The sequence below is a fragment of the Amblyomma americanum genome, chromosome 2 (assembly GCF_052857255.1).
Source record: "Amblyomma americanum isolate KBUSLIRL-KWMA chromosome 2, ASM5285725v1, whole genome shotgun sequence".
Lineage (NCBI taxonomy): Eukaryota > Metazoa > Arthropoda > Arachnida > Ixodida > Ixodidae > Amblyomma > Amblyomma americanum.
The window spans coordinates 222,150,996-222,178,083 of record NC_135498.1 but is presented as its reverse complement, the minus strand read 5'-3'; the positions used below and the strand labels follow the sequence as shown (position 1 = coordinate 222,178,083).

At 52.1% G+C, this 27,088-nt stretch overlaps 1 protein-coding gene across 1 annotated transcript in view; it reads left to right on the top strand.

The window, feature by feature from the left end:
- Window positions 1-27,088, top strand: part of LOC144122187 (endothelin-converting enzyme 1-like) — a 168,247-nt gene that overhangs the window by 36,619 nt on the left and 104,540 nt on the right. The gene's annotated exons all lie outside the window — the stretch shown is intronic.

Here is a 27,088-nt window from a genome sequence, read left to right as displayed (position 1 = left end):
ACCGGATTAACGAGTGCGGCTCTTCCTCTGCGAAACTTGTTGCGTGGCGCTCAAATTTTCTTGTGCACTTTGATGGTTCTTTGCCAGACAGGACCGAATCGAGTCGACGACTGCGACATCTATAGGGTTCTGCTTTAGCTGCCACCCACGAAAAGGAAAGAGGGTCAACTTGCTGACGCCACGACTCAGTTCGACCCGACATTAGCTTAGCCCCACCCACTAACACGAGCCCGACGGACAAATTTCAGCTACGACTCTGTTGAGTTGATATGAAGGCCCAGACTGTCGCCCCATCGGATAAGCCGGTCTCTTGATTAGACAACTGTGGGCAGAGAACAAGCCTGTGCCGCTATGCTTTCACCGAGCGTTGGCCTAATAAGTGAGTCCAACCCGAGTGGACTGCATTTCAGATGTGGCGCTGCCAGTAGACCGCCCCTGTGGCCGGGTAGGAATAGCAGTCCACGTTGGATCGCCCGTGTTCAGACAGCACCTCAACACGGGCGATCCAACCTGTGGTGGTGGGCGTTGCAGAGTCTTTTTGTCGGGTGCAGACATCGGCTAGTGTCCCTGTATATGCTCCGGGAGCATATACAGGAGCACTAACACCGGCGGGCGCGGTGAACTGGAGACCTCCGGAGAGAGACGCAGAGGGCTGGCGTCCCGTCTTGAAGGGGGTGTCCGGCACATAGACGGCCACCCAGCACCTCCACCAGATGTCACGCAGCGGTGATGGCCGTTAAGCCCCCAGTGAACATCTCCTCCCTCCTACGACGGCGCTCCTCCTCCCGGGCGCCCACGGTGCACGTAGGTCGGGGGATGCTAGCAGACGTTCCCAACGCTCGCGCTTTGGCGCGCAGTGGATCGCGCGCCCGAATCAATTGTTTGTTGCGTTTTCTGCATTCGATTCGGCCGCAGTGAGATCATGGCATGACAGGCTCAAAATGATATTCGCCCAAACAGCTGCCTCGACCCACGTTGCACTGCTTCATCGGAACCTTTTGTGCTGCGATCGCTTTGATTGCGGTGGAGGTGGCGTGCGCAGGCCAGCTTGAGGAACACCAGTGAACATCCCCGGAGTGTTGTTATTCGACCGGCGTCTTTTGCCCAATCTTATTCAAAATTTAACACCGCGAAGAGGAAGTAGAACGCCATACGACTGCGGCCTAGGCTTTATTGAAAGGATGGGGGTGTAATGCTGCCATAGTATGTTCTCTCAAAGGCGCGTTTGCCCGTGCAATCGGCTGTGCGTAGGCGCCTACTCATTGCAATTTTCATTTTTTTTGGTGCAGGAAAGCTTACCGATTATTTCGGAGTTATGCTACCTCGGACACCTCGCAGGCTAGCGTTAAAAATGCGACTGACGGTACAGTCCCTTTTGTTTGTAAATAGGTGAATACGATGCGCACTGTAACACGGCTGTGACTAGAATAATTTTTGTGTAGGGTTGTTTGGGTCAATTAATTCAGCAATCAAAAAAGGCTTTTAAACGCTGCTGCGCGCAACTACAGCGCTGCACGACACACTAGAATGTTGTTTCTTTGAGTGAATGACATCTTGGGTCAGCATCTCGATAATGGCTTATAAGAGAACATTGTCTTCCCTCGTGTAATTTACATGCATAACGTGCAGCCGCCTGCACTGCCGCAGCTGATTAATCGCTTTCGGTGGAAGCAGCGTTAAAAAAGAAATCAAGCGCTGAAAAACCAGAACTCGAATTTACTCAATCCCGTTTGAAGCAAACATGTTCGTTTAGGAAGTTGCTTGACGTGAAATTGCAAACACAAGCAGAAAATGCCTGCAACTATGTTTAACGGGGCTCCTCGCTTGCATTCTCAAGTGCTATACACGCAGAAATGTAGCATTCGAGCGAGAGCTGCGGTCACTGTGGCCAGGCACACTAACGACCGATTTCGGCATGAACCCTGCCAGAACAAATGCGGTGATAAATGCGCGCAACATGGATGCTATACCTGCAAGTGAGCACCGCCCTTTTGGTATCGGAGTCCAACTGCAGCAAATCAAATATTTCCAGCAGTGCGCGCAATATAAAAGCTAGACCTACACCGCGAGCTGCATGAACAGCGGCGCTTGAACAGCGAGAACCGCCTCTTTAGTATCGAGTTCTTGAGCGAAGGAGTCCAACTGCAAAAAAACAAATGCGTCCAGCGATGCGCGTGACATCAAAGCTACACCTGCAGTGCCTATAGCAGAGCCAGCGTCGTAAATGGCTAAGACAACGAGAAGCACGGCTTTTGTAGCCCGCGAGCGAACGAATTCCATTCCGAATTCCAAACGCCATTAACTGCGAGAAAAGACTGCAGTCGCTCGCGCTTCACACGAAATACTTCGAAAAAAACGCAACGGACAACTGAAGAGCGACCACTCACATCGCAAAGACGCGTATCATTGTGAAAAACCTAACACTCGCCGAGAAAAGGAAGAACAATAGGGTAAAAAACAAGTGACGTTTCGGGACTGTTACGGGTCCCTTGTTAACACATGAAACCTAAAAACGGAACTGCCATGTTTATATGAGTGAAGGTCGCAGTAATGAGCATGCGTATGCTGCAGGCATGGGCCCACGTGCGTGCGGATTTGATTGGATATGGAATGACTCTAGGAATAGGCGGGATGATACAGATTGAACCGCGGATTGAATTAAGCCGCGGACTGAACTTCAACACCGGACGAGCACCAGATGTGGGCGCAATGGCATGTGCCGTCGAGCAAGCAGTCCGCAAAGTTGAACACTGGCGGCAAAGTGAAGCTCGCACGCGCGCCATTGGGGCTCTTTCCAAACTCCCAAGAGCAAGCAAGTCTGTTTTATTACCGGCAGAAACAAAGGCCATCAGGAGCATAAAAATTGACTGAGGACATTATGATCTTGCCGGCTGATAAAGGTAATGCAACGGTGGTGCTGGACCGCAAGGATTACATCACGAAAATGGCTGAACTTCTGAAAGACGAGACCACATATGCTAAAGTCAAACGAGACCCAACTAAGAAAATTGAGAGCGAACTGCAAAAACTGCTGATGGACGTCTTCAAATTTGTTCCCCCGCAGAGTAAGCATGTGTATTACCGACTCCTATGTCATAATGACACAGCTCCAGCCATATACGGCGTTCCCAAGACACACAAGCCCGACGTGCCTCTACGGCCAATAGCAGACTTTACCCGGTCCCCCCTGCATAGCCTGTCTCGGTACCTGCACAGCATCCTGCGCTCATTGGTGTGAACAACAAAGACTTGTGTGAAGGACTCGTAGTCACTTCGTCAGGATGTTACAGGACGTCGACATCCAAGAAGACGACATCGTAGTGTCTTCTGACGTAAAATCTATGTTTACCTGGGTGCCAGTGGACGTCGCTGTCCAGTGCTGTAAAGACGTCCTTGAAAACTACGAGACGCTCGCCAGCCGCACTCCATCTGAAGCTGTGGCCCTATGCCGCCTTTTGGAATTTCGCCTGCAGAGCACTTACTTCGTTTTTAACCAGGAGTTCTACAGGCAGGTGTTTGGAACCGCCATGGGCGCTTGGATTTCGGTCACTTGCGCCAACCTTGCCTTGGAAACGATCGAGGCACTCGCCCTTGCTTCTTTTCCCCGTCGCCCAACAGTGTATGTGCGCTGTGTAGACGACTGTTTTCGCGTGTTGAACCGGGAAGACGCGCCTGCCCCACTACACCATCTGAACTGCATCCAGCCAACGATACAGTTCACAATGGAAGAGCAGAGTTCCGGCCGCAGTGCCTTTCTCGATGTTCTAGTACAGCGCACAGCCTCGTGACGTCGGTCTACCGGAAAGCCACACATACAGGCCAATACCTGAACTTTGCCTCTGCGCATCCGGTTGGGCACAAGCGCTCCGCGGCATCAGCGCTCTTCACACGCGCGCAACGCCTATGCTCTTCCCCACAAGCGCGAAGGACAGAAGAAAAAAGGATAAAAGAAGAGCTCTCTATGACACGATTACTGAAATTTACTGCGACGCGACAACAGAGGAACTGATGAGAACAGTACCCTGGTTGTCTCACATATATCGGTGGACACCCGAACCGCGCAGTAAAGGAAGGGATAAAGGAGGGAGGGAAAGAAGAAAGACAATATCTCGGTGGACACCCGAACCGCATCGTAAAAGAAGAGATAAAGGAGGGAAAGAAGCGAGAGAAAACTGAAAATTGAAAGTTGGATTTTGAGGAAAGGAGCGGCGCTGCGCGGTGGAACACCTGTGGCTCGGTGCTACTATAAATAGAGGTAGAAAGAAGCCACCTGGACATCAGGTGGATCGAGCCACAGGCGCGTAGAAACACACTAATGTAGTGCGCGCCATCCTGATTGGACGAGAGAGCTGTACCTTTCGTAGTGCTGCAAACATCTTGTGAGACGGAGTATAGAAATGGCTGCCCAAGGCAAATTCTGAACTCGCAGCAACGCCGACCTTCAAATCCATCCAGAGCACCGAAGAAAACAGAGCGGATGGTGTGAGCGAAACACTGGCAGAAATCTCCAGTGGCTACTATGTTCAAATCTGCCACGTGCCTACAAACAAGCTCAGACAGCAACTTGTGCGAGTGAAAGACAAGCTTGAATGTGCTAGATACCCCGGAAGTTGTTTACAAGATTCCTTGTCAGGATTGCGACGCAGCCTACAAATTTTCCTTGGATTATGAAATAAAGCTTCTTTTGATTTGATTTGATTTGGACTACAGGAGACGGCTCAGGGAGCATAAAAATGACGTTGCCAAGGGGCGCACCGAGGAAAACGCCTTGGCAGGTCACCAGAAGTGCACCAGTCACATTATCGCCTGGGACGCAGCCAGTATCATTTCCACCGAGAAATCATTATCTTCCCGCCTACTCCTAGAGTCATTCCATATACAATCAACTCCGCACGCACTTAATCGGACACGGGGGCCCATGCCTGCAGCATACGCATGCTCATTACTGCGACCTTCACTCGTATAAACACGGCCGTTCCGTTTTTCGTTTTCGTGTGTGAACAGGGACCCGTAGGGGTCCCGAAACGTAATTTGTTTTTTACCCTATTGTTCTTCCCTTTATTGGCGAGTGTTAGGTTTTTCACAATGATATCATTTCTTCGCCAGACGAGTTTTCGTCGAACCCTGGGCAAAGACGCGGATACCGCACATTATTATCAACGTGTGCCCGGCCGATCCTATGCAGCGAAACCTTCCGACAAGCTTGTTGCTTTTTCCGGGCGGAATGAAGAAGAATCGTTTCCCGCTGCCTCCTCGGTTGTTGCACCCGTAAGCGCAACAGAAGCTCGGCGTCGACGCAGCGCGTAGACGCCGTCAAAGCTCGAGAAACGCTTCCCGCCAAAACTGTGTCGCGCAAAAGAAAATAATAATAATTGGTTTTTTGGGGAAAGGAAATGGCGCAGTATCTGTCTCATATATCGTTGGACACCTGAACCGCGCCGTAAGGGAAGGGATTAAGGAGGGAGTGAAAGAAGAAAGGAAGAAGAGGTGCCGCAGTGGAGGGCTCCGGAATAATTTCGACCACCTGGGGATCTTTAACGTGCACTGACATCGCACAGCACACGGGCGCATTAGCGTTTTTCCTCCATAAAAACGCAGCCGCCGCGGTCGGGTTCGAACCCGGGAACTCCGGATCAGTAGTCGAGCGCCCTAACCACTGATCCACCGCGGCGGGGCCGCAAAAGAAAACGAAGCGCGATTTCCACCCCGACAATGGAGCCGGCGTCTGCTGCGGAGCCAAAAAGCGCGCGCTAACACGTGACTACGGCGCCTAGACCAATGGAAGGGTCGGTTATGCGGCGGCGCGCTAGGAGAGGAGAGGAGCCGGAAAAAGTCAGAGCTTTTCGTTACTTTTGCTTCATTGAGGGGCTTTAATGGCAGTCCGGCGTGGAAGGAGACAGAGAAAAGGGCTTCCAAACGGAACTCCTTATTAGGCAGACAGCGGCCACAATGTACTAAACCACTCGGCGGTGGCGCAGCAACAAGCGTGCTCAACGGTCTTCGAACAGAATGCCCGCCGCTGTCGGCCGTGCTCAATTTAAAGCTGATAGCGAACTTTAGAAATAAAGCGTGCAAAGTTACTAGAACATTCCGGAACAACGTAGATTCAGCTGTGCCTGGCTGTGATCAATCGAGGTAAATCTTGTCGCGCCTTAATTGCATCACAAAGCTTTTAACAAACAAACACAGTACAAAGATTCGCGGCAATATAATGATGAGAAGGGAGGTGCACTAGAAATACAAGGCAGTAAGGTTGACCATGTCGAGAAATATAGGTATTAGACATATGGCTAAATGAAGAAAAAACTTACTCGGAAGAGCACGAAATAATTATGAAGGAAAAAGAAATTCGGGAAATTATTCCGGAGCCCTCCACTACGGCACCTATTCTTCCTTTCTTCTTTCACTCCCTCCTTTCTCCCTTCCCTTACGGCGCGGTTCAGGTGTCCAACGATATATGAGACAGATACTGCGCCATTTTCCGTTCCCCCCAAAACCAATTATTATTATTATTATTATTATGAAGCACTATGGAACTGTTTAGTTATTTATTTGAATACTCAGGGCCCAAAGGCATTACAGACGAGTATGGGAAAGGAATTCTGTTACCAGGCCTCACATTCGGTAACGCAGCCCTGTGCATTAAATCGAAAGTGCTGTCAAGCCCAGAGATCGCACACGTGTTGGCAGGTTAGCCTTATTGGGTGCTCATGGTGGAGCCCAGAGGTGTCGTTCGAGGTTTCAGGGGCAGTCTAAGATATGATGAGAGACCAACCGAAATGAGGAAACAATAAAGATGGGCAGCAAAAATGCACAAGTGTCTATACATGAAAAGCATCAACACAGAATGCACGAATGGAACCAGCAAAATACTAGTGCGGAGGAGGGAAGAAGGAAGGAAGGAAAATCGGTGCTAGTCACAGAAACGGGACATAAAGAAAGAGCATTTATTTGATGACCAGCGGAGCAACTCATTTCTTTTCAAAGAGAACAAAAGCGTACAAGGGTAGAATTTGATCAAGTGGATATTTCTTGCGCTGCCTGCATAAGTGACCGTGGGGCACTTGGTCCAGTTTGAAGTGCACAAAACTTGGTCGTGCCCTTCTCGAGTGGCACTGGGATTTGCTGGGGTAGAACGGACGTCTGGATGAGGAAAGATTAGTGGAGGAGGTCGAGAGAGGGGCGAGTTTGCGAAAAAGGTCGCCAGACGTTTGAAAGGGGAAATGCGATATTGAGAGGTGGTGGTGGTGGTTTTATTAAAAATAATAGTAAAAAGGAAGGAAAAGATTTTTGCTAGCCCCGGCATCTGCCATCGATACTGAAGCACCTGAGCTGGGGCAGCGGAAATAAAGGACAGCAGGCAGAATGGAGAAATGAAATGAAAGAGGTGAGGGGACAGGAATTGAGAGGAAAACATTTTTTTACGGTGAAGGGGGGAATAATCGTAGGCTTAGATGGCGCAAGCTGTCGTCCGATACAAAGGGTAAATCCATCATCATCAGTACGCCGACGCAGGACCTGTCCCATTTCTCTCCATTTAACCCGGTCCTGTGCGAGCTGCTGCTGTCCCACGGTGAGACACAGAATAAGCATGCGCGTTAGGGTAGCGCACACGACGGCGTTTCAAGGTTACAGTCTTTCCAGCAGTGAATCCAATGAAGTTGCCAGCAGCGTACACCATGAGAGCTTTGTCCTCCCTCATTCCCGAAGCCCTGCTCTTGCGTATATTTCGCATGCATACAGTCGCGATCGAGAATACGCTGCCCTCGGCTCCGACGCAAGGAGCGGCTGTCGGGCTCGCTGCGAGCACATTTCACGTCGCACGACTGATATCGCGGCTGATCACGGCCAGCAGGAAGGAGCTTTGTTCGCGGCCGTCCTGAAGGCGAGTGCGCGCAGTTCGCCGCCTCGATGCTGCTTCGCCCACGTGTGCCCAAGCGCCGGCCACTGGTGCGCGGCGTACACCGACGCGCGTAAGTGTGGAGCCCGAACCGGACACTTCGCTGGCGCTTGGGGGCGCTTGGGCGCGCTGCGCAGCATGCACACAGCCAATTTTTTCGTACTGACCTCAGCCATGGAACAGCTGGACGGCGCACTTGAAATTGATCAGTCGCGCCCAGGGGAGAGTGACGGCCAAGCCGTGTCGTCACTCCTCTCGCAGCGACGCAGGGTGCCTTGATGTCCGCGCGCGCTGGCCATCGAGGGACCCTAGTCCGGCGTGTTTTTTTTTTTTCATAGTAGTCGCAGCAACAGTTTTTCGCGAGGGCTTTGCGATTCTTAAGTCTTCGCTAAAATTAAGTCGTTCACAGTATATGGCTGGCAGTTGGACTAGTCGGGAAGAAACTTCTGTCGTGAGCCGGCATGTGCATCGACGTCGCCTTAAAGCGGCCGCGACGAATCAAGCTGCCTGCGCAGTACAAAAGCTTTTTCTTCGCCGTGCAGTGACACATCGCGAGGCGAAGTGCTCCCCTGTCAGACGCGCAAGTACCCGTACCCGTCTGCGGTTCGGCCGAATTTATAGCGCTACGCACTTTGTAAACTCTTCCTCGCAGCAAAAAAGGCATTGCTTTATGAAGCAGTCCCTGCAGTCAGAATAACCGCTCTCAGCTTCCGAGACGGCCAAAGAGTACATGCTGACCTATAATGGTCATTTTCTCTGTGAGCAAGCAAACGCTAGTTCTTTTCTCGTTTATTGCAGTCGGAAAAAAGTGCCCAGAATTGTTTATTTATGTATTTAGTCCTCAAAGTTCCCTTGGACAGGGGGTTTTACATGAGGTGCAGGCGGCTTCACAGATGATTTCAACGGTGGGTGGCTTCACAAAAGAAAATTTGCAATGGCTGTCCTGAAATTTGTCGCACTGTAGTGGTGAACCGCTTCTTCAGGCAGATCATTCCAGACTTTCGCTGTTTGTGGAAAAAACGAGTGAAGGTGCGATGATGTGCGCGCGTGCGGCGGGTGTACAGACTGGGAATGACTGGTACGGGATGAATGGCGGTGAGCGGGAGATATAAAGCTGTTATTAATTTGGAAATATATAGAACCTGTGGTAGAGAACGAGCCTGGCTATTTTACGTCGACTTTCTAGATTGCCAAGATTTGCATTAGATTTTAGAGCTGTGACACTAGTATAGGAAGAATAGTCATTAAAAATAAACCGAGCTCCCCGGTATTGGATAGATTCAATGGAGTTAGAAAGATTAGTCTGATGGGGGTCCCAAACTGAGCATGCATATTCTAGCTTGGGCCTTATAAGGGTTTTGTAAGCAAGGGTATTTACGGAAGGAAAGTAGCTGAATTTAAGATTTCGCCTTAGAAAGCCGAGATTGCGGTTAGCCGCGTTAGATATTTTCGCTATGTGAGAGGTTTGGTTTTTTTTTTGGGGGGGGGGGGAAGGAAATGGCGCAGTATCTGTCTCATATATCGTTGGACACCTGAACCGCGCCGTAAGGGAAGGGATAAAGGAGGGAGTGAAATAAGAAAGGAAGAGAGAGGTGCCATAGTGGAGGGCTCCGGAATAATTTCGACCACCTGGGGATCTTTAACGTGCACTGACATCGCACAGCACACGGGCGCCTTAGCGTTTTTCCTCCATAAAAACGCAGCCGCCGCGGTCGGGTTCGAACCCGGGAACTCCGGATCAGTAGTCGAGCGCCCTAACCACTGAGCCACCGCGGCGGGGTGAGAGGACCATGAAATATTGTGTTAAAATAAGACCTAGATATTTATAAGATGTCACAGAGGATATTGCTGTGCTACGAAAAAAAATACGTGGGCACTACGTGAGAACGGTGGTGGTGAAAAGTAATTAATGACGTTTTGCTGACATTTAAAGACATTAACCAAGTTTTACACTATTTTTCTACTGTTTGTAAGTCGCGTTGAAGAATGAGGACATCTGAACAATCGTTAATCGGTCGGTATATAACACAAGCATCAGCAAACAGACGGATGTTAGAAGAGATATCTTTAGGGAAGTCATTGGTGTAGATAAAGAAGAGCAGTAGGCCGAGAACGGAATCCTGAGGCACACTACAAATAACAGGAGACAGCGGAGAGGAACGGTTATTTGCGAAAATGAACTGATGACGGCCGATTAAAAAACTACGTAACCAGTTATAGACTATGGGATGAAGATTTAGGCGTGAAAGTTTCAAGAAAAGTCGATTATGAGGAACGTTGTCAAAAGCTTTCTCGAAGTCTAAAAACAGTGAATCGACAGGTACGTTTAAGTCTAGGTGGGAGCTGATGTCATTGATGAATAATGCAAGTTGTGTATCGCAAGATTGCTACAAATAAGGAAATTCATGATGTGGCTAAAAATGATATGCTCCATCAACTTAGAACAAACGCTGGTAATGGAAATTGGCCGGTAGTCAAGACATGATGACGATGATCCTTTTTTTAGGAACTAATGACCTTACCTGTTTTCCAATCCAGCGGCAGCACTCCAGACGAACGAGACTGTTGAAAAATCTACAACAGGATGACACTGGTAATTGCTTTGGTGTTTTCGAATACTTTGGCGTTGATGTCTTCAACTCCAGCAGATGAGGTTAGCTTCAGTGATAAGGTTAATTTACAAATGCCGTGAGGTTCAAAAGTGATGTCTGGCATACCAGGATGTTGAAGCTTAGGAAAACAAGGGAGATTGCCTTCGGGTTCTTTGGTGAAAAGTGAATGAAACGCATTGTTTAAAGTGGTTGCAACTTCGGTATCAGGAATAGGAATGTCGTTTTGGTCAAGTAACCTTATGGATTTCTTCGGGCTTGGATTTATAACCATCCAAAATTGACGGGGGTTAGTACGCAGCATATCAGGAAGTGAGGTAGAAAAGAAAAATCGCTTAGTTTTTTCAGCTAGAGACTGGAACATTTTATCAGCGCTGCGGTACTTTTCCCATGCGCGTGAAGTGTTACTTTCTTTGGCGATGCGGTAGAATCGTTTCTTCTTTAACGTGTTGCTGAACCACGGGGAAGACGGTAATTGCGGGAATGTGGGCTTTGAGTGTGCGCAAAAACTTTATAGCTGAGCCTGCTAGCGCAAGTGCATGCTGAACAAGATTACCGGCCGACGCTCCATAGCCCGGCGTTTCTGCGGCCACGAAGGCAGTGTCTCCACCTTGCATCGAGGCACCCTAGCGCAGCCACTCCTTGCGCCGGAGGTGTGGCCCGCGTATTTTTGACCGCCACTGCACGTACCGTCACATGCGTCTGCTACTGTTAATAAGCACGAGTGGCTGCAAAATCGCCACTAAAAATACCAGGACCACCAAGGTGAGTAAGGGCTGCACATTTAGCAGCAAATGGGGGTCAGGAATGCCAGGCGAGTGCGTGATATTCCAGTTAAACGGTCCTCACATTTGTTTCTTTCGCATTCAGTGAATAATTGCAAAGGCGGATACAACGTATAGCTCAAGCAGGTGAAGCGCGCAAAGGACAGCACACAGACAAAAGGATAACGACAAGGAATAAGTGTTATTCTTTGTCCGTGTGCTGTCTTTCGTGCGCTTCATCTGCCTGAGCTATGCAGCAGCTTGCCCCAGAACGTGTTTACCGGATATAACACTACGTTTCCGACTCTGCGGCACCAAGTGACAAGAATCACCGGTAGCACAGTGAGCCCCGCGTTCAAGGATGACAGAAGGCCACCATGCAAATCAGCTCCGCGCAAGACGTAGTGAAAACCTCAAGCCACCATCTGGAGGGTGAATTCGTGATGTAGCAAGTGCAGACCGCTGCTATGCATGGGTGGTGTTTTTTCTCTCGTGGACTCAGCTGGAAGGCATCCCTGAGATGAAGAGACAACGTGAACGAACAGCTGACTCAATCGCAACCAATCTCGCCCCCTGTCCGCCACAGGACGTTTCGCACTGCGCAGTTGAGCAGCCTTTCTTGGTTCTATTTCGGCGCTGACCGTGACCGGCGGGTGACCGTGACGCGCTCGGCCGCAGTGGTCACGCTTCGTGCCCCCCCCCCCCCCCCGGGTTAATTCGGGGATAGAAGCGCATGACGTGCTCGGCTCGCTAGACAGAAAAGAACTGCACGGAGAAGTTTCCCCCCTCTTCCCCTGTGCCAAGGGGGCCTCATATGCGGCAGGGAAGTGAGGCCAAGCACAAAGTATGCACTTTCCAAAAGTTATCTCTACTCAAGCTTCGCAGAATGTGGCCCGAATAGTTTCAAATGTCAGTTCATAACGTTGTCTAATGTCACCTTTCGTGGTCACCAGGTGACACTACAGCTTTAGTACAAGAACGCTGATATCACGTCATCCTCATGTTGGATATAATGCACAAAATAACATTGCTGCTTAATTTGTGTGCCAGCAGTTGGAAAACGCAAGCACATCGTGCACTCTGCAAAGGTGAAGCGCAAAGAGAGCAGTCGATCGTGCAGGGCAGTGCATCAACGCACGTAATTTACGCAGCATGCAAGGACGGGTGGACCATCCGTCCGTCGTGCTAGCTCAAGTCGCTGCGCGGGCGAGGTCCGCTGGGCAAGCATAGACGCGTAGACTGCGCTTGTTTGCAAGCTGGGAAGCCTGCATGCCACTGTGACTATTCTTAGGTGTGAAGTGGGTGACATTGTGCTGCTCCTGTGTTGAGTAGTATAGATAGCACTCGTGACGTCAAAAGCGCGAACATGTTTTGTACCCGGGTGCAGATGCAGGTATACAGAGCGTGCAAAGCAATCCTTTTTCAGACGCAGCTCGACGCGAACTGTGGTCGCGTCGAGCTGCAACCAAAATTTTTTGGTTGCAGGAATTTGTGCAACCAAAAGACGCAGCAAAGGGGAAAAGCATAAGCAAGGCCAACGACGCGCAGTCGGCGGACCTACACGATGTCGCCGACTTCTCATCGGGCCAGTCACGCAGGACAGGACAAGACCGAGGGAGCGCATTTGCCAAAATCTCCAGCTGCCCGATGATTACTGGATAATAGTAATAACTGTTTTTTTTGGGGGGGAAAGGAAATGGCGCAGTATATCGGCGGACACCTGAGCTGCGCCTTGAGAGAAGGAATAAAGGAGGCAGTGAAAGAAGAAAGAGGTGCTGTAGTGGAGGGCTCCGGAATAATTTCGACCGCCTGGGGACCTTAAATGTGCACTGACATCGCACAGCACACGGGCGCCTTTTCCGTTTCGCCTCCATCGAGGAGGAGGGGAAAGGGTAATTGGGTGAGCTTACGGGTGGGGCCCTCATTCCAGGGCTCCACTGGCTTGAGCTGCCCTGCGGACCTGTTGTATAAGGGCTCGTTGGTCCTCCAGTTTATCGCTGGTCAACAGCACCTCCCACGTGTTTTCTGCCTGTGGAGTGTTTGGTTTGGCATAGAGTTTCTTCCTATTAACTAGAGGGAAAGCTGGCGGCGCTGCGCATGCACCTCCATGGGCGCTCGAAGCATCATGGGGCGATGAGCTACTTGGTGCGGGACAGTAGGTGTTTTTTTTTTTTTCAGGAACACAGTGGCGTTACAGAGATGTCCCGTTCTGTATCCACGGCGCGCTCCGCGCGCAGTCGCCTTCGGTGTAAAAGTCGTGTGCAAAAGCCATAGTAGCGAAAACGCAACAACACACGACGCCAATAAAAGGTTTTTGTTTTCCGAAATGTTGTGGAAAAACTTTTTAAAATGTTGAAGCGACATTTTTTCCAATAACATAATTTTTTTTATAAGTGCGCCTGTTAAGTACGAAATACTGGCTTTTGTGGTCTGCAATGCTTGGCCAATAGGAGAGCAAGCCATCGCTTATTTTGAGCAAACTTTGCATTTGCATGGTTTTCTGCTCGTTTGTTGCGATTTATAGACAGTATATTGAATGATAGGACGTTCTTTATTATCGAAAAACGTTTGTTTTTTCATTATTTCTTGGCCAAAGGTTGTAGTTCTGCAGTCTGTATCTCTCCGCCCCATGATGCTTAGAGCGCCCATTGTGGTACAGGCGGTCTCAAAGAAGCTGCATGTAAATTCCCATGGGGGGGCGCCAGCTTTCCCTCTAGTTAATAATAAGAAACTCTATGGCGCCACCCCCCCCCCCCCCACTCCCCGAAATGTGGAAGAGTGTAGAGCGGGCCTAGCACCAGCGACTAGGTGTCGGAGTTTAATGTTGGGTGTATGGTATGTAGCCTATGGAGGTTTGGAAATGTGTTCGCCTGTATATCTGCCTACAACCAACGAAACACGAGAAGGGCCACGCAACACGTAACAAAAGTTCACAAAAGTATACGGTAATGTCTAGGAGAAACCTATTTTCAGGGGTTCTGTTGACAATGAGGCAAAAAGTGGTGTTGTATGCCTGCTAATGCTCCGCCAAATAAGGTCTAGAAAACTTCTTCGTAAGAACTCGTTAAGAACATATTTAGACATTTTTATTTTTTGGAAATGGCTGCTTATGTGAAGCCTATAGACTCGAGACTAGTATGCTATATATTTAGAACCCCATAAAATCAACCAGTGGGATTTCATTAGGTTTAGTGCTCATGCTTTTTTAGAGCATAATTGGTTTCTGGGGAAAGGAGATAAGCCGCCGCGGTGGCTGAGTGGTTATGGCGCTCGGCTGCTGGCCCGAAAGACGCGGGTTCGATCCCGGCCGCGGCGGTCGAAATTCTAGAGGCCCGTGTGCTGTGCAATGTCAGTGCACGTTAAAGAACCCCAGGTGGTCGAAATTTCCGGAGCCCTTCACTACGGCGTCTCTCATAGCCTGAGCTGCTTTGGGACGTTAAACCCCCACAAACCGAACCGGAAAGGAGATGGCGCAGTGTGATGACCCCCCCCCCCATAATGCGCAGGTCCACACGGGACGGAGAGGCAAAGAGACACCGTATGGCTCAGTTTAAACAGATATATTCAATAATTACACATGATTAAGATTATACATCAGAGGCTGGGGCGTCCGAGCTTACGTGCCGACGACTTCATGGGGACGATGGAGGGGCTCCGGAGTTGAGCTCGAACGGTTGCTGGCAGAAGCTGCACGCCGTCGGGCTTCGGCGCTGAAGGCCTCCTGAGCGTTTTTCCTTCGGTACTCCTTGTCGATTTTTATATTCTCTTATCCCCACACTCCCTAGGGTGAGGACGCCCATGCCGGAGTGGGGGGGGCTAGGGCTTTCACTTGGGCGCACAAACACCCCACCGCACTTATGGTCTCGCCCCCCTCACGTGTTGAGTCCGAGGGAAAGAAGGTTGTCTTCGAGGTAGCGCATAGCGTCCGCTGTGGTAAGGCGCGCTCTGGCCCGCTGTCGGTTCCCGCGGGTCACCGGCCTCCGTTCTCCATCAAATGACACTCGCCCCTCAAGGCCGGAACGCGAGGTCACTAAAAGGCCGGGAAAGTGGTCCCTTGTCCTGGGATGTGCTCGGGAGGGTTGATTGATGATGCCCGCCGTCTTGCCACGGGGCCAGGCCCGCCGAAACGAGGCCCCCCCTGGAACGGCCACGGCAATTGGGGAAGATAACGCCCGTCTCCCCGCGGCGGCGGCGGCGTTCGTCTCGTGCCGACACTATGGAAAGGGGGTCCGGTTGTGCTTAAACCCCTTCGTTCTGGTCGTCTCCGTGCGGTCCACGGCGGCAGGCCCGAAAGCAATCCCAATCAAGTTGCTTGCAGCCATATACAGTAGAAACATGTAAGGGGGTCCGGTTGTCGCCGTTCTCCTCTCTTCCAGCTGAATTGTTTTCCTTTGAGTGCTTTCGCCGCCACTGGGGGCTCCGTCTACACCGCGCCGTCGAACGCGGACCCTCGTAGCACACACAAGGAACGTCACACTCGCTCACCCTCCAGAAGAATGTTCTCCGAACATTTGAGTCCATGCAGCTCCCCTTGTCTTTCTGAATCGCCTCGCACAGTGCGTCCGACAAAACACTTTTCGCTGCACTCAACACCACTGCACAACACCATATGGCTCAGCTGACATAACTGGCGTCTCCAGGGGCAGCACTGATCTTCTTTTACAGATAAACATGAAACTCAGCACCCAAGCCTCTCCTTTCTAGTCCAAACTGGACGAAATAAATTTACCACAGTTACAAAGGAGCTCCCACTTCTAGCACGATCACGGCACAGACAAAAATATAGATAACGAAAGGAAGTAGGGCAGGCTCTGCATGCGCTCCGCATGCTCTCCTGTGAAGGTGTTAGTTAATGACAGAAAGGTTTAACTACCAACACCGATAACTTAACGCATACGCATATAGCAATGTTATGAGCTGCGGCATTACACAATTCTAACCAGTTCACAACTCCGCTCTGTTTACGCCATTAGTCCGACTTAGCTTTCCGATTTCGCAGCGGATATCGGCCTTCATGAGTCATACTAAGTAAGTCTGTGACCCTTTGTCTGCTTTGGGACTCGCGAGGGCTCGTGGCAGGAGCCTCTCCTGGCGTTATCTGCGCGGCAACCTCGCGCGCTTCTTCTTCTTCTAGCAATGCATGAAGTAAATCCGGTGGCATTCCGGCCGTCACTTCTGGCGCCTGCCGAACATATGCAGGAGAGGGCGTTTCTTGCGAACTATCTGCGCGCTCCGCTTCACTTCTGTCCCCATCAAAATCCGCGCTTTCCCTTTCCTCATTTCGTGAATACTGAACCGGTGCCGACTTGAGGCGATTTGCGTGTATCCTTATCAAGCGCCGGTTCACGTCTCGGACTCTGAAGTTTACCGGAGAAAGCTTCTCGACAACCTCGCACGGTCCTCTCCACTTCGTCTGGAACTTACGAGCTAGCCCAATCTGCCTTTGGCAGTTTTTAATGTACACGCTGTCCCCCACATCAAACGGCGCGTCTCTAGCACTGCGATCGTGCACCTCCTTCCTGCGCTTCGCCGCTTTCTTTAAGGCCTCCTTTGCGATGTCCCTCGCCCCTTGCAAGCGCGAATGTAGCTCAACCTTATAGTCGTCCAGTGAAGCGTATGGGACACGACGGGGGCCCTCTGGCACTTCACTAGGCTGGTCCGGGTCTCGGCCGTAGAGAAGAAAGAATGGCGATTCGCCCGTGCTCTCGTGTGCTGCGGAATTGTAGGCAAACATTGCATACGGGAGCCACAAGTCCCAGTCCCGCTGGTCGCGCGAAACAAAATGCGACAGGAACCCGGCCACGGTTTGGTTCAGTCGCTCCACCGCGCCGTTGCAAGCCGGATGGTACGGTGTTGTCTGCTTCTTAGCGATCTTAAGCAGCTCGCAAACTCTCCTCATTAGCTGCGACACGAAGTTCGTTCCCCGATCTGTCAAGAGTTGCCTCGGGGGTCCATGTCGGAGCACGATCTGTTCGACAAATGCTCTTGCAACCGTGTCTGCCTTCTGATCTGGGAGTACTACCGCTTCCGCGTATTTTGAAAGGTGATCGACAAATACTAAAATGTACTTGTTTCCGGAAGTGGTCGTGGGCAATGGGCCCATTATGTCCATACCTGTCCGCTCGAAGGGAGCCGAAACCTCAGGGAACGGCTGAATTGGAGCTGGTCTTCGTCCCTTGGGTGTTTTTCTTTCGAGACAGGAATGACACTTCGCACAGTAGTCTCTAACATCCTGTCGCATGCCACTCCAAAAGTTGTGGGGTTGAATTGGGGAGATAAGTACGTTCTCCCCACTCAATCGCGGCTGACACGGTTCAAAGCCGCCCGAACCCCACCCCGTGATCGCGTACGCTACCGAGCGCTCGCCGACCACGGCGGGCCTTGCTCTGGGGGAACAAAGGAATGACACATTGGCTGACACAAACAGGCATTTATTGCTACAGAAACAATAACGCCAGCTAGCAACAAGGTACGCTAATGAATCAAGGACGTCCGACTCACCAGCAAGGTTCCGAGCGAATGTTCGCCCGCGCTAGGGCAAGGGATATAAACTCCGCAGGCCGGACGGGACGAGTACGGGAGCCTGTCTCCCCGTCGCTTCTTCGCCCCGTCGGCGAAGAGCGGAGACCCGAGCGACGCGTCCGCCCAGGGTCATTCTCCCGGCCCAAGAGACCCCATCTCCCGCGGGCGGGCTTCAGCAGTCTCCCGCGCAGCGACGCTGGCGCCCTCTCTTGCCAGTTAATGTAACTGGCAAGGGAACGCGCTCATCCTCGGGGTGACTGCTGCTGCACGGTGCCTCGCGGGAAAGCCAACTCAGGGGGCTGCAGGGCAGGTCCCCACATCCCCCCAACCTTAAATAGACCCACGCGCCTGAAAGTACATGCTATGGAGGAGTCTCCTGGTCTTCATGTCTTTGAGGCACGTCTTGCAGCGGAGGTCACGCCGACAGCGTCCACGCAGACTTCCGCGGTATTCCGAAGGCGGCGTGAAGGTCTCCGCTGGGACGACTCGTATGGCCCGCGGACTACCGTGTCCGCAGGCCCGCGAATCGAAGGCCGGTGGGAAAACTGCAGGCCAGAATCCTGCAGTAGTCGCCAGGGCAGCAGCAGCCGGAGGTGACTGCTGACTGGTCTCGCCACAGCTGCCCCGGATGGATGCGGCGAACAGGATACAGGCCGCTCCGTCGCAGCAGGTGGCAGCGAGACGATGTGCACCGGTCAGCAAGCCTGGGTGGCTCCACCGGATCTGCAAAATTGTCGAAACGCTCTCGGCGTGCCTTTAACGTAGGTCACGGGAGGGGAAACGGCATCCGCAAGGGCCTCGTGGCACAATGCCTAACTCGCTAGCAAAACGTGTCGGCGGCTGTGCAAACGCAAAGTTCGAGTGAACAAAGCCCTTTCTTGAGTTGAACGAGACTGCTCAGTTCGTGCGAGGTTGCAAAAAAAAAAACGGACGGGCAGCAAAGTGCGCCCCCTCTCAACGTCACGGTCCGGTGGTCATGTCTCTTTTAATGTGGTGCAGGCAGCTCCGAAAAGCCTCAGGCCTAACGACCACTCCTACAACGACCGTGACCACACCAAAGACCCGAAACGGGTTTTGTGCGCGCAGCCGCGAGGAGACGTCAGCTTTGTGGGGTGGTCCTACCCCGCTCACTGCACAAAGCAGCTTCTGAGCGGTCGGCGCCCACCGTATCGGACGGCGTCGGAGCGCCCGGTGCCGAGCTGCAATACCAGCGAGCTCGTAGCGGCACCCGTGGCCCCAGGCCACCCGGCTCCCGGAGCCGCGACTCCCAGAGTCGAAAAAGAGATAGTAGAGAAAATATATACAGAAACTCGGACCACCCACGCGGCTTCCGTACTCACTCGCTTCGGGCTCGGCGACTCCGCGGGCGCTAGGCCTCGAACTCCCTCGATGCGGACCAAGTCATTCTCACGAAGAAACTCCAGGGAAAAAAATGTGCTGAGCATGTCGAAAAGTTCAAACATGCTGCAGCGCAATACACCTCGCACTCAAGAAAGCATGCCGCAGGTCCTAGCGATCAAAATTCACTCTAGGCCTAGCACTTGTCAAGTCCGGACAAAGAGCGTTCCTCGAACCGAACCGACAGTCGTCCAATGTTCCAAGAGCAGGCCCCACGTTGGGCTGCCAGATGTGGGGTTGAATTGGGGAGATAAGTACGTTCTCCCCACTCAATCGCGGCTGACACGGTTCAAAGCCGCCCGAACCCCACCCCGTGATCGCGTACGCTACCGAGCGCTCGCCGACCACGGCGGGCCTTGCTCTGGGGGAACAAAGGAACGACACATTGGCTGACACAAACAGGCATTTATTGCTACAGAAACAATAACGCCAGCTAGCAACAAGGTACGCTAATGAATCAAGGACGTCCGACTCACCAGCAAGGTTCCGAGCGAATGTTCGCCCGCGCTAGGGCAAGGGATATAAACTCCGCAGGCCGGACGGGACGAGTACGGGAGCCTGTCTCCCCGTCGCTTCTTCGCCCCGTCGGCGAAGAGCGGAGACCCGAGCGACGCGTCCGCCCAGGGTCATTCTCCCGGCCCAAGAGACCCCATCTCCCGCGGGCGGGCTTCAGCAGTCTCCCGCGCAGCGACGCTGGCGCCCTCTCTTGCCAGTTAATGTAACTGGCAAGGGAACGCGCTCATCCTCGGGGTGACTGCTGCTGCACGGTGCCTCGCGGGAAAGCCAACTCAGGGGGCTGCAGGGCAGGTCCCCACAAAGTACAAACGCTCCACACGCCTGCGTGTCTTCGCTACGCCAAAATGACCGGCGCATGGCGCATCGTGAAACGCGCGAAGAACCCTTTCTGTCCACGACCGAGGTATGACGACTCTCTCCCAAGCGGTTTTCTCTGGTCTCCCTTTCCTGGTTGGCCTCGTGCGCCGACACAGGGTGCCGTCTTTGCCAATGAAATAACCTAGCTGTTCGGGGTGAGCCGGTGCGCCCTCTAAGCTTTCGATTATTCGCTTCAGGTCAGGATCTTTGCACTGCTCTGTGCGTAATTCGGCGGGGTCGACTACGGGGACAAACTCATCTATAGCTGCCACGGCAGCTGTGCGGCTGAGTGCATCAGCATTCAGATGTGTCTTTCCTGACTTGTGCTCAACTTCAAAGCAGTATTCCTGCAGGTGTAGATTCCATCTAGCGAGTCGCGAGCTAGGGTCCCTGACACTCATCACCCATTTCAGAGGATGGCAGTCTGTGACTAGCTTGAATTTGCGGCCGTAAAGGTAGCATCTGAAGTGCTTTACTGCCCAGACAACGGCGAGGCACTCCCTTTCCGTAGCTCCGTACTATTGCTCTGTGGGGCTCAGCTGTCGGCTAGCAAAAGCAACGGGATGTTCTTTGCCCTCGATAACCTGAGATAACACGGCACCAACTGCGAACTTTGACGCATATGTGGCCATAACGAAGGGCAAATTAAAATCCGGGTAGCGCAACAGCGGTGCACTCATTAGCTTCCTTTTCAGGGCCCCAAAAGCATCCTCCGCGTTTTCGTCAGCGAAAGGCGACATTTTTGGCTGTTAAGGCCGTGAGCTGCTTAGTGAGCTTGGCGAACTCCTCTATGTGCCTTCGGTAGTAACCGATCAGGCCGAGAAACTGGCGGACCTGGCGGACGCTAGTCGGGGATGGAAAATCCGAGACACACCTTAGTTTCTCAGGGTCCGGTCGCACGCCGTCAGCTGAAACGACGTGCCCGAGGTATTTCACCTCGTTTTTGAGGAATTGGCACTTAGAGGGCTTCAGCTTGAGACCCGCTCCTCTTAGTCGCACCAAAACCTGCTCAATATCGCGCAAATGGTTCTCAAAACTTTCACTGTATATGATTATGTCATCCATATACACGAAGTACAGCCTCCCCAGAAGACCTGCCAGGATAACATCAGCGGTTCTCTGCCAGACAGCAGGGCTGTTGGCCAGACCCATCGGCATTCTTTTCCATTCATAGTGCCCTGAGGGCGTGTTGAATGCCGTTTTCTCGGCATCTGCCGGATCCCGCCGCCATGTCCACTACCGTGAAGTACCTGGCAGAGCCCAGCTGAGAAAGCGTCTCCTGTATATTGGGGATGGGGTATGGATCGATGCGAGTTACGGCATTTAGTTTGCGGTAGTCCACTACCAATCGATACGAGCCATCTGGCTTTTCCACCAATAGTGCTGGTGCTCCCCAGGGTGACTTTGAGTGTTCGACAATGCCGCGATCAATCAGGTCCTGCACCTGCCGCTCCATCTCCTCACGTTGGGAGTAAGGAATCCTGTACGCACGCTGGTAAACGGGCGATGAAGTGCCGGTTTCTATCCTGTGCTTTATAACGCCACAGCAGCCCAAATCCAGGTTGGACGCGGCGAATACCTCCGAGTAGTCGTTCAGCAAACCAGCCAGAGCCTCCCTCTCCCTGGATTTTACGTGAGAAAGATCGAACGACACCTTTGGAGCAGCCGAAGGACTAGCATGCTCTACAGTAGTGAGTACCGTGTCGGTGGGCTCACGTTTCTCTATCGCAGAGGTGAAGAAAGCCAATGTTTTGTTCTTGGGAAGGCTCAGTGGCTGCTGGCTACAGTTAACCACCCGTAGGGGCACTCTGTGGGCGTCATTAACTGTCACGAGGCACGCGGCTGCCTTCAGGCCATTGCTGAGAGAGTCGACCGGCTCAAGCAATCCCACGGCGCCGCTCTCTACATCTGAAGGCACAAACGCGTACAAAATGTGCTTCGACCAAGGAAGGACGACTGCCTCATCGACCAGCCTGACGGCAACCCGCGAATACACCTTCTCCAATGATCCCACTGTTTGACGGGTGTCAATATCGGTAATGCGAATCTCAGCCCCTCTCCTGTTCAAAAACGGAACTTTTGAGCCGCCCGCATTAACCTCATCCTCAGAGAATGAGACTACTACCTTCCCTTTTCTCAAAAAATCCCGCCCTAATATACCTGACACTCCGTTTGGCAGAGACACCGTGTCCGGGCATACGTAGCAGGGGTGCTCCAATGCAATTCCGCCGAGAGAGAAGTGTAACCGGTAGAGTCCACTTATGCCAAGAGGATCCCCTGTTATGCCTACAAATTTGGTTGCCATACCACCAGACGCTTCCAACACCTCGCGGTCCCCCTTCCTTCGAAGCGTGCTTAAACTGCTCTCCTTAAGCAATGTCACCTTTGACCCCGTATCTATCAACAATTCCATGCAGCAACCATTTAACTTGCAACGCACAACAGGGCATGCCTCGTCGGCCACGCAAACCACCACCACCTCATCATCCACTGCTCCCTCCCCATGCTCCTCAGGATGGGGAGGACTATCTAGTTTTTTGTCTCGGTATCTGGAGCCCCGCTGTAGGCTTGCTTAGGGCGTGTCTCGCCTGCTTCTCTTTGTGGCTCCCCACGGCGCACGTTTTGGCAAAACCTGGCGATGTGTCCGCGACCCTGGCAAGCGAAGCATACGATTTCTTCAAAATCTCGCATACCGCGCCTGTAGCTTTGTGGCGGTCTCCGGTTTCCAGCGAATGGGCGCTTTTGAGCGCGCGCTTCCACCTGGCGTTCCACCTGCTGAGATAGCAGCTGTTCTAAGCGATCTAACCGCTCTGTCAAGAGAGCAACCTCAGGGTTGAGCACCGCTCTCTCTATGACGCGTACTCTCGCTGCGGCCGTCGTTAACGCCTCATTTCGTTCCTCACCCAATGCGGCCGCCACGGCTTGGTCGAAATTGCTCGGCTTGCGCGAGAGCACGAACCGGCGCACGGGGTCTTGCAGACCAGCCACGAACAAAGCGGTCATTTCCTCTTTAAGTAGATCCTCCGCGTATTTCTTCCTTAGCTGGTCTCCTTCCTCCTCCCTGCTTAACGTATCGCGTGCTAGGCGCTGAAGCCGCGACGCAAACGTTCGCACGTCCTCCCCTACCATCTGTCCGGCGTCACGGAACCTCTGTACCCGCACGTGACGTGGTTCAGTGTCGAAATGCTCGAACGCGAGCTTCTTAAATTCCGCAAATGATTTTGTGGATTTTACCTTTTCGTCTCGCCATGCAAAATCATGAGCAGCTCCTGCCATCCTACACCTCGCCATTCCCAGCATTTGAGCATCGGACCATCCCCCCATTTTCCCAATCTCTTCTAGCATGGAAAAGAAATCGCAGATTGGATCCCCTGTCTTATCTCCCGTAAACGTCGGAATGACGCTTCCTAATGCCAACATGCTTGCTCCGAGCGACGGCTGTGGAGTGGGAGCTCCCTCAGATACAGACATTTTTTTTTTCGCTCAAGCCCTCCGGTGCCTCAAGCCTCTCAAATGGGGGTAAAAGTCCCACAATCAATCCCGTGATTCCCTTTTGATTACAATTTTGAAGTCATGAATGTCGCAGCATTCAGAGGACATTTGCTTTTGAGACCCCACTCCTGACACCAGTGTGATGACCCCCCATAATGCGCAGGTCCACACGGGACGGAGAGGCAAAGAGACACCGTATGGCTCAGTTTAAACAAACAGATATATTCAATAATTACACATGATTAAGATTATACATCAGAGGCTGGGGCGTCCGAGCTTACGTGCCGACGACTTCATGGGGACGATGGAGGGTCTCCGGAGTTGAGCTCGAACGGTTGCTGGCAGAAGCTGCACGCCGTAGGGCTTCGGCGCTGAAGGCCCCCTTGGCGAACGATGTCGTCCTGAGCGTCCTTCTTCGGTACTCCTTGTCGATTTTTATATCCTCTTATCCCCACACTCCCTAGGGTGAGGACGCCCACGCCGGATTGGGGGGGGGGGGGGGGGGCGGGGGGCCTAGTGCTTTCACTTGGGCGCACAAACACACCACCGCACTTATGGTCTCGCCCCCCTCACGTGTTGAGTCCGAGGGAAAGAAGGTTGTCGTCGAGATAGCGCATAGCGTCGGCTGTGGTAAGGCGCGCTCTGGCCTACTGACGGCTCCCGCGGGTCACCGGCCTCCGTTCTCCATCAAATGACACTCGCCCCTCAAGGCCGGAACGCGAGGTCACTAAAAGGCCGGGAAAGTGGTCCCTTGTCCTGGGATGTGCTCGGGAGGGTTGATTGATGATGCCCGCCGTCTTGCCACGGGGCCAGGCCCGCCGAAACGAGGCCCCCTTGGAACGGGCACGGCAATTGGGGAAGATAACGCCCGTCTCCCCGCGGCGGCGGCGGCGGCGGCGTTCGTCTCGTGCCGACACTATGGAAAGGGGGTCCGGTTGTGCTTAAACCCCTTCGTTCTGGTCGTCTCCGTGCAGTCCACGGCGGCAGGCCCGAAAGCAATCCCACTCAAGTTGCTTGCAGCCATATACAGTAGAAACATGTAAGGGGGTCCGGTTGTCGCCGTTCTCCTCTCTTCCAGCTGAATTGTTTTCCTTTGAGTGCTTTCGCCGCCACTGGGGGGGGGGGGCCGTCGAACGCGGACCCTCGTAGCACACACAAGGAACGTCACAGCAGTATCTGTCTCATATATCGTTGGACGCCTGAACGGCGCCGTAAGAGAAGGGATAAAGGAGGGAGTGAAAGAACACAACGAGAAAGAGGTGCCGTAGTGGAGGGCTCCGGAATAATTTCGACCGCCCGGGGATCTTTTACAGCACACGGCCGCCTTAGCGCTTTTCCTCCATAAAAACGCATTTTGTTTGCTCAGATATGTGCTGTACAGCTCGAACTGCAAAGCTGCTCTTTGCAGCATGAATACACATGCAAGTGACGCAGGAAAACTCGCGCTTCATTAATCTCTGCCATAGCTTCATCAGTTCGTCAGTTTCTGCCAGCGGTGTGCGGGGAGCTTGAAACCAGCATAGTCTAGAAATTGTCTCGCGCTCTACTAAGTACGGTACGACCTACGCGCTCTCTATATTGCTGTTATTACATCTTATTGTATATTGACTTCGAAGAAGGATATGCTATTTGCAACGTTCGTTTCGTGGACATTCCTGCTGCCCTAACGGCCGTGCGCAATTATCACGTTAATTGGCGCCGAGTCACACACGATTATCTCAGTCGTCACTAATCACCGAAATAAACGATGCATAACAATTTATATGATTGGACTTCGGTTCAGTGCGGCGTTAGTTCACATCTACCGACTGTTTGTGTCAAGTACTTGTGTCAAGTACTTGGACATACATGCAAAGATACGTTCGGAACGAATTGCTGTTAACCTCGCTAAAACGTTTCCGAGTAAACTCGTCAGAGAAAATTTTAAAACTTTTGTGAATGAACCTCATATTTCAGTGCGTTTTTAAAACGTTTGAGAATAAACCTCTTTTGTCAGTATGTTTTTAAAACGTTTGTGGATAAACCTACATCGCTGAGATGTTTTTAACGTTTCAATCTAGAGGTAGGCGTTGCTAGATGCTTGGAGTTGTTTGAAGACGTTTTATAGAAATTTTGTGTGTCGTGGGAAGAGAGGAAGTTAGACACCCCAGATGCCTCCATCGAAATGCGGCCGCCGCGGTCGCGACTTCGAACCCGGGTACGACCGATCAGTAGCCGAGCGCCCTAACCGCTGAGCCACTGCGGCGGGTATAAAATGAGATCTTCCTTTTTTTTTAAATCGCATGGCTAACCTGCTGCGCGTTGCGAAGTAGCAAGCTTGGTTGCTGGAGAGACAGGAGAGCGTTTAGAGGGCATTCTTACAGGCGTCATTTCCTTAATTTAAAGCCAAAGTTCATTTCATTTTCCTTCCCCTGCGGCGCGGTACAGGTATGCACCGAGATATGTGAGACAGGCGTCATTTCCTTTCCTTGAATTGTCCACCGGGCAAGGCGTCGGTAGCTCAGTGGTTAAGGCGCTCGTCTACTGAGCCAGGCCTGCAGAGTACCCGGGTTAAAACCCGACCGCGACGCTCGCGTTTCGATCGAAGCGAAGTGAGGAATAAGGCGCCCGTGTGCTGTGCGATATCAGTGAAATTGAAATTGGTTTTTAGGTCAGTGCATGTTAAAGAAATTGAAATTGGTTTTTAGGGAAAGGAAATGGCGCAGTATCTGTCTCATATCGGCGGACACCCGAACCGCGCCGTAAGGGAAGGGATAAAGGTGAGAGTGAAAGAAGACAGCAAGAAAGAGGTGCCGTAGTGGAGGGCTCCGGAATAATTTCGGCCACCTGGGGATCTTTAACGTGCACTGACATCGCACAGCACACGGGTGCCTTAGCGTTTCGCCTCCATCGAAACGCAGCCGCCGCGGTCAGGTTCGAACCCGGGAAGTCCGGATCAGTAGCCGAGCGCCCTATAAACACCAAGCCACGGCGGCGGGTCACAATAATAATAATAATAGTTGGTTTTTGGGGAAAGTAAATGGCGCAGTATCTGTCTCATATATCGTTGGACACTTGTACTGCGCCCTAAGGGATAAATGAGGGAGTGAAAGAAGAAAGGAAGAAAGAGGTGCCGTAGTGGAGGGCTCCTGAATAATTTCTACTAGACAGCTTTCTTCCTTTCTTCTCTTGGTCCCACCTTCCTCCCCTCCATTACAGCCTTGATCAGTTTGAGTGTCCACTGACATATGTGAGACAATTACTGCGCCATTTCCTTTCCTCAAAAACCAATTTTCATTTTCAAGGGTGATGACTGTACCTGGATCCCTTGGCAACCCTGCAACATGCTGGCGTCCCACTCTTACAGAGGATGCTTAAGCGTCCTCCAATCAGGAGGCATCTGGCAAGATTGCCTGAGGAGCACATGTACCTCTCGAACAAGCGTTCTTTTATAGAATAGAACAGGATATTCTAGGCACTATAGTTCTCTGCTAAGGTTCTGCTTACTGCCATTTGATTTGATAAGCCATTTTTTACCTTTCAACATGACT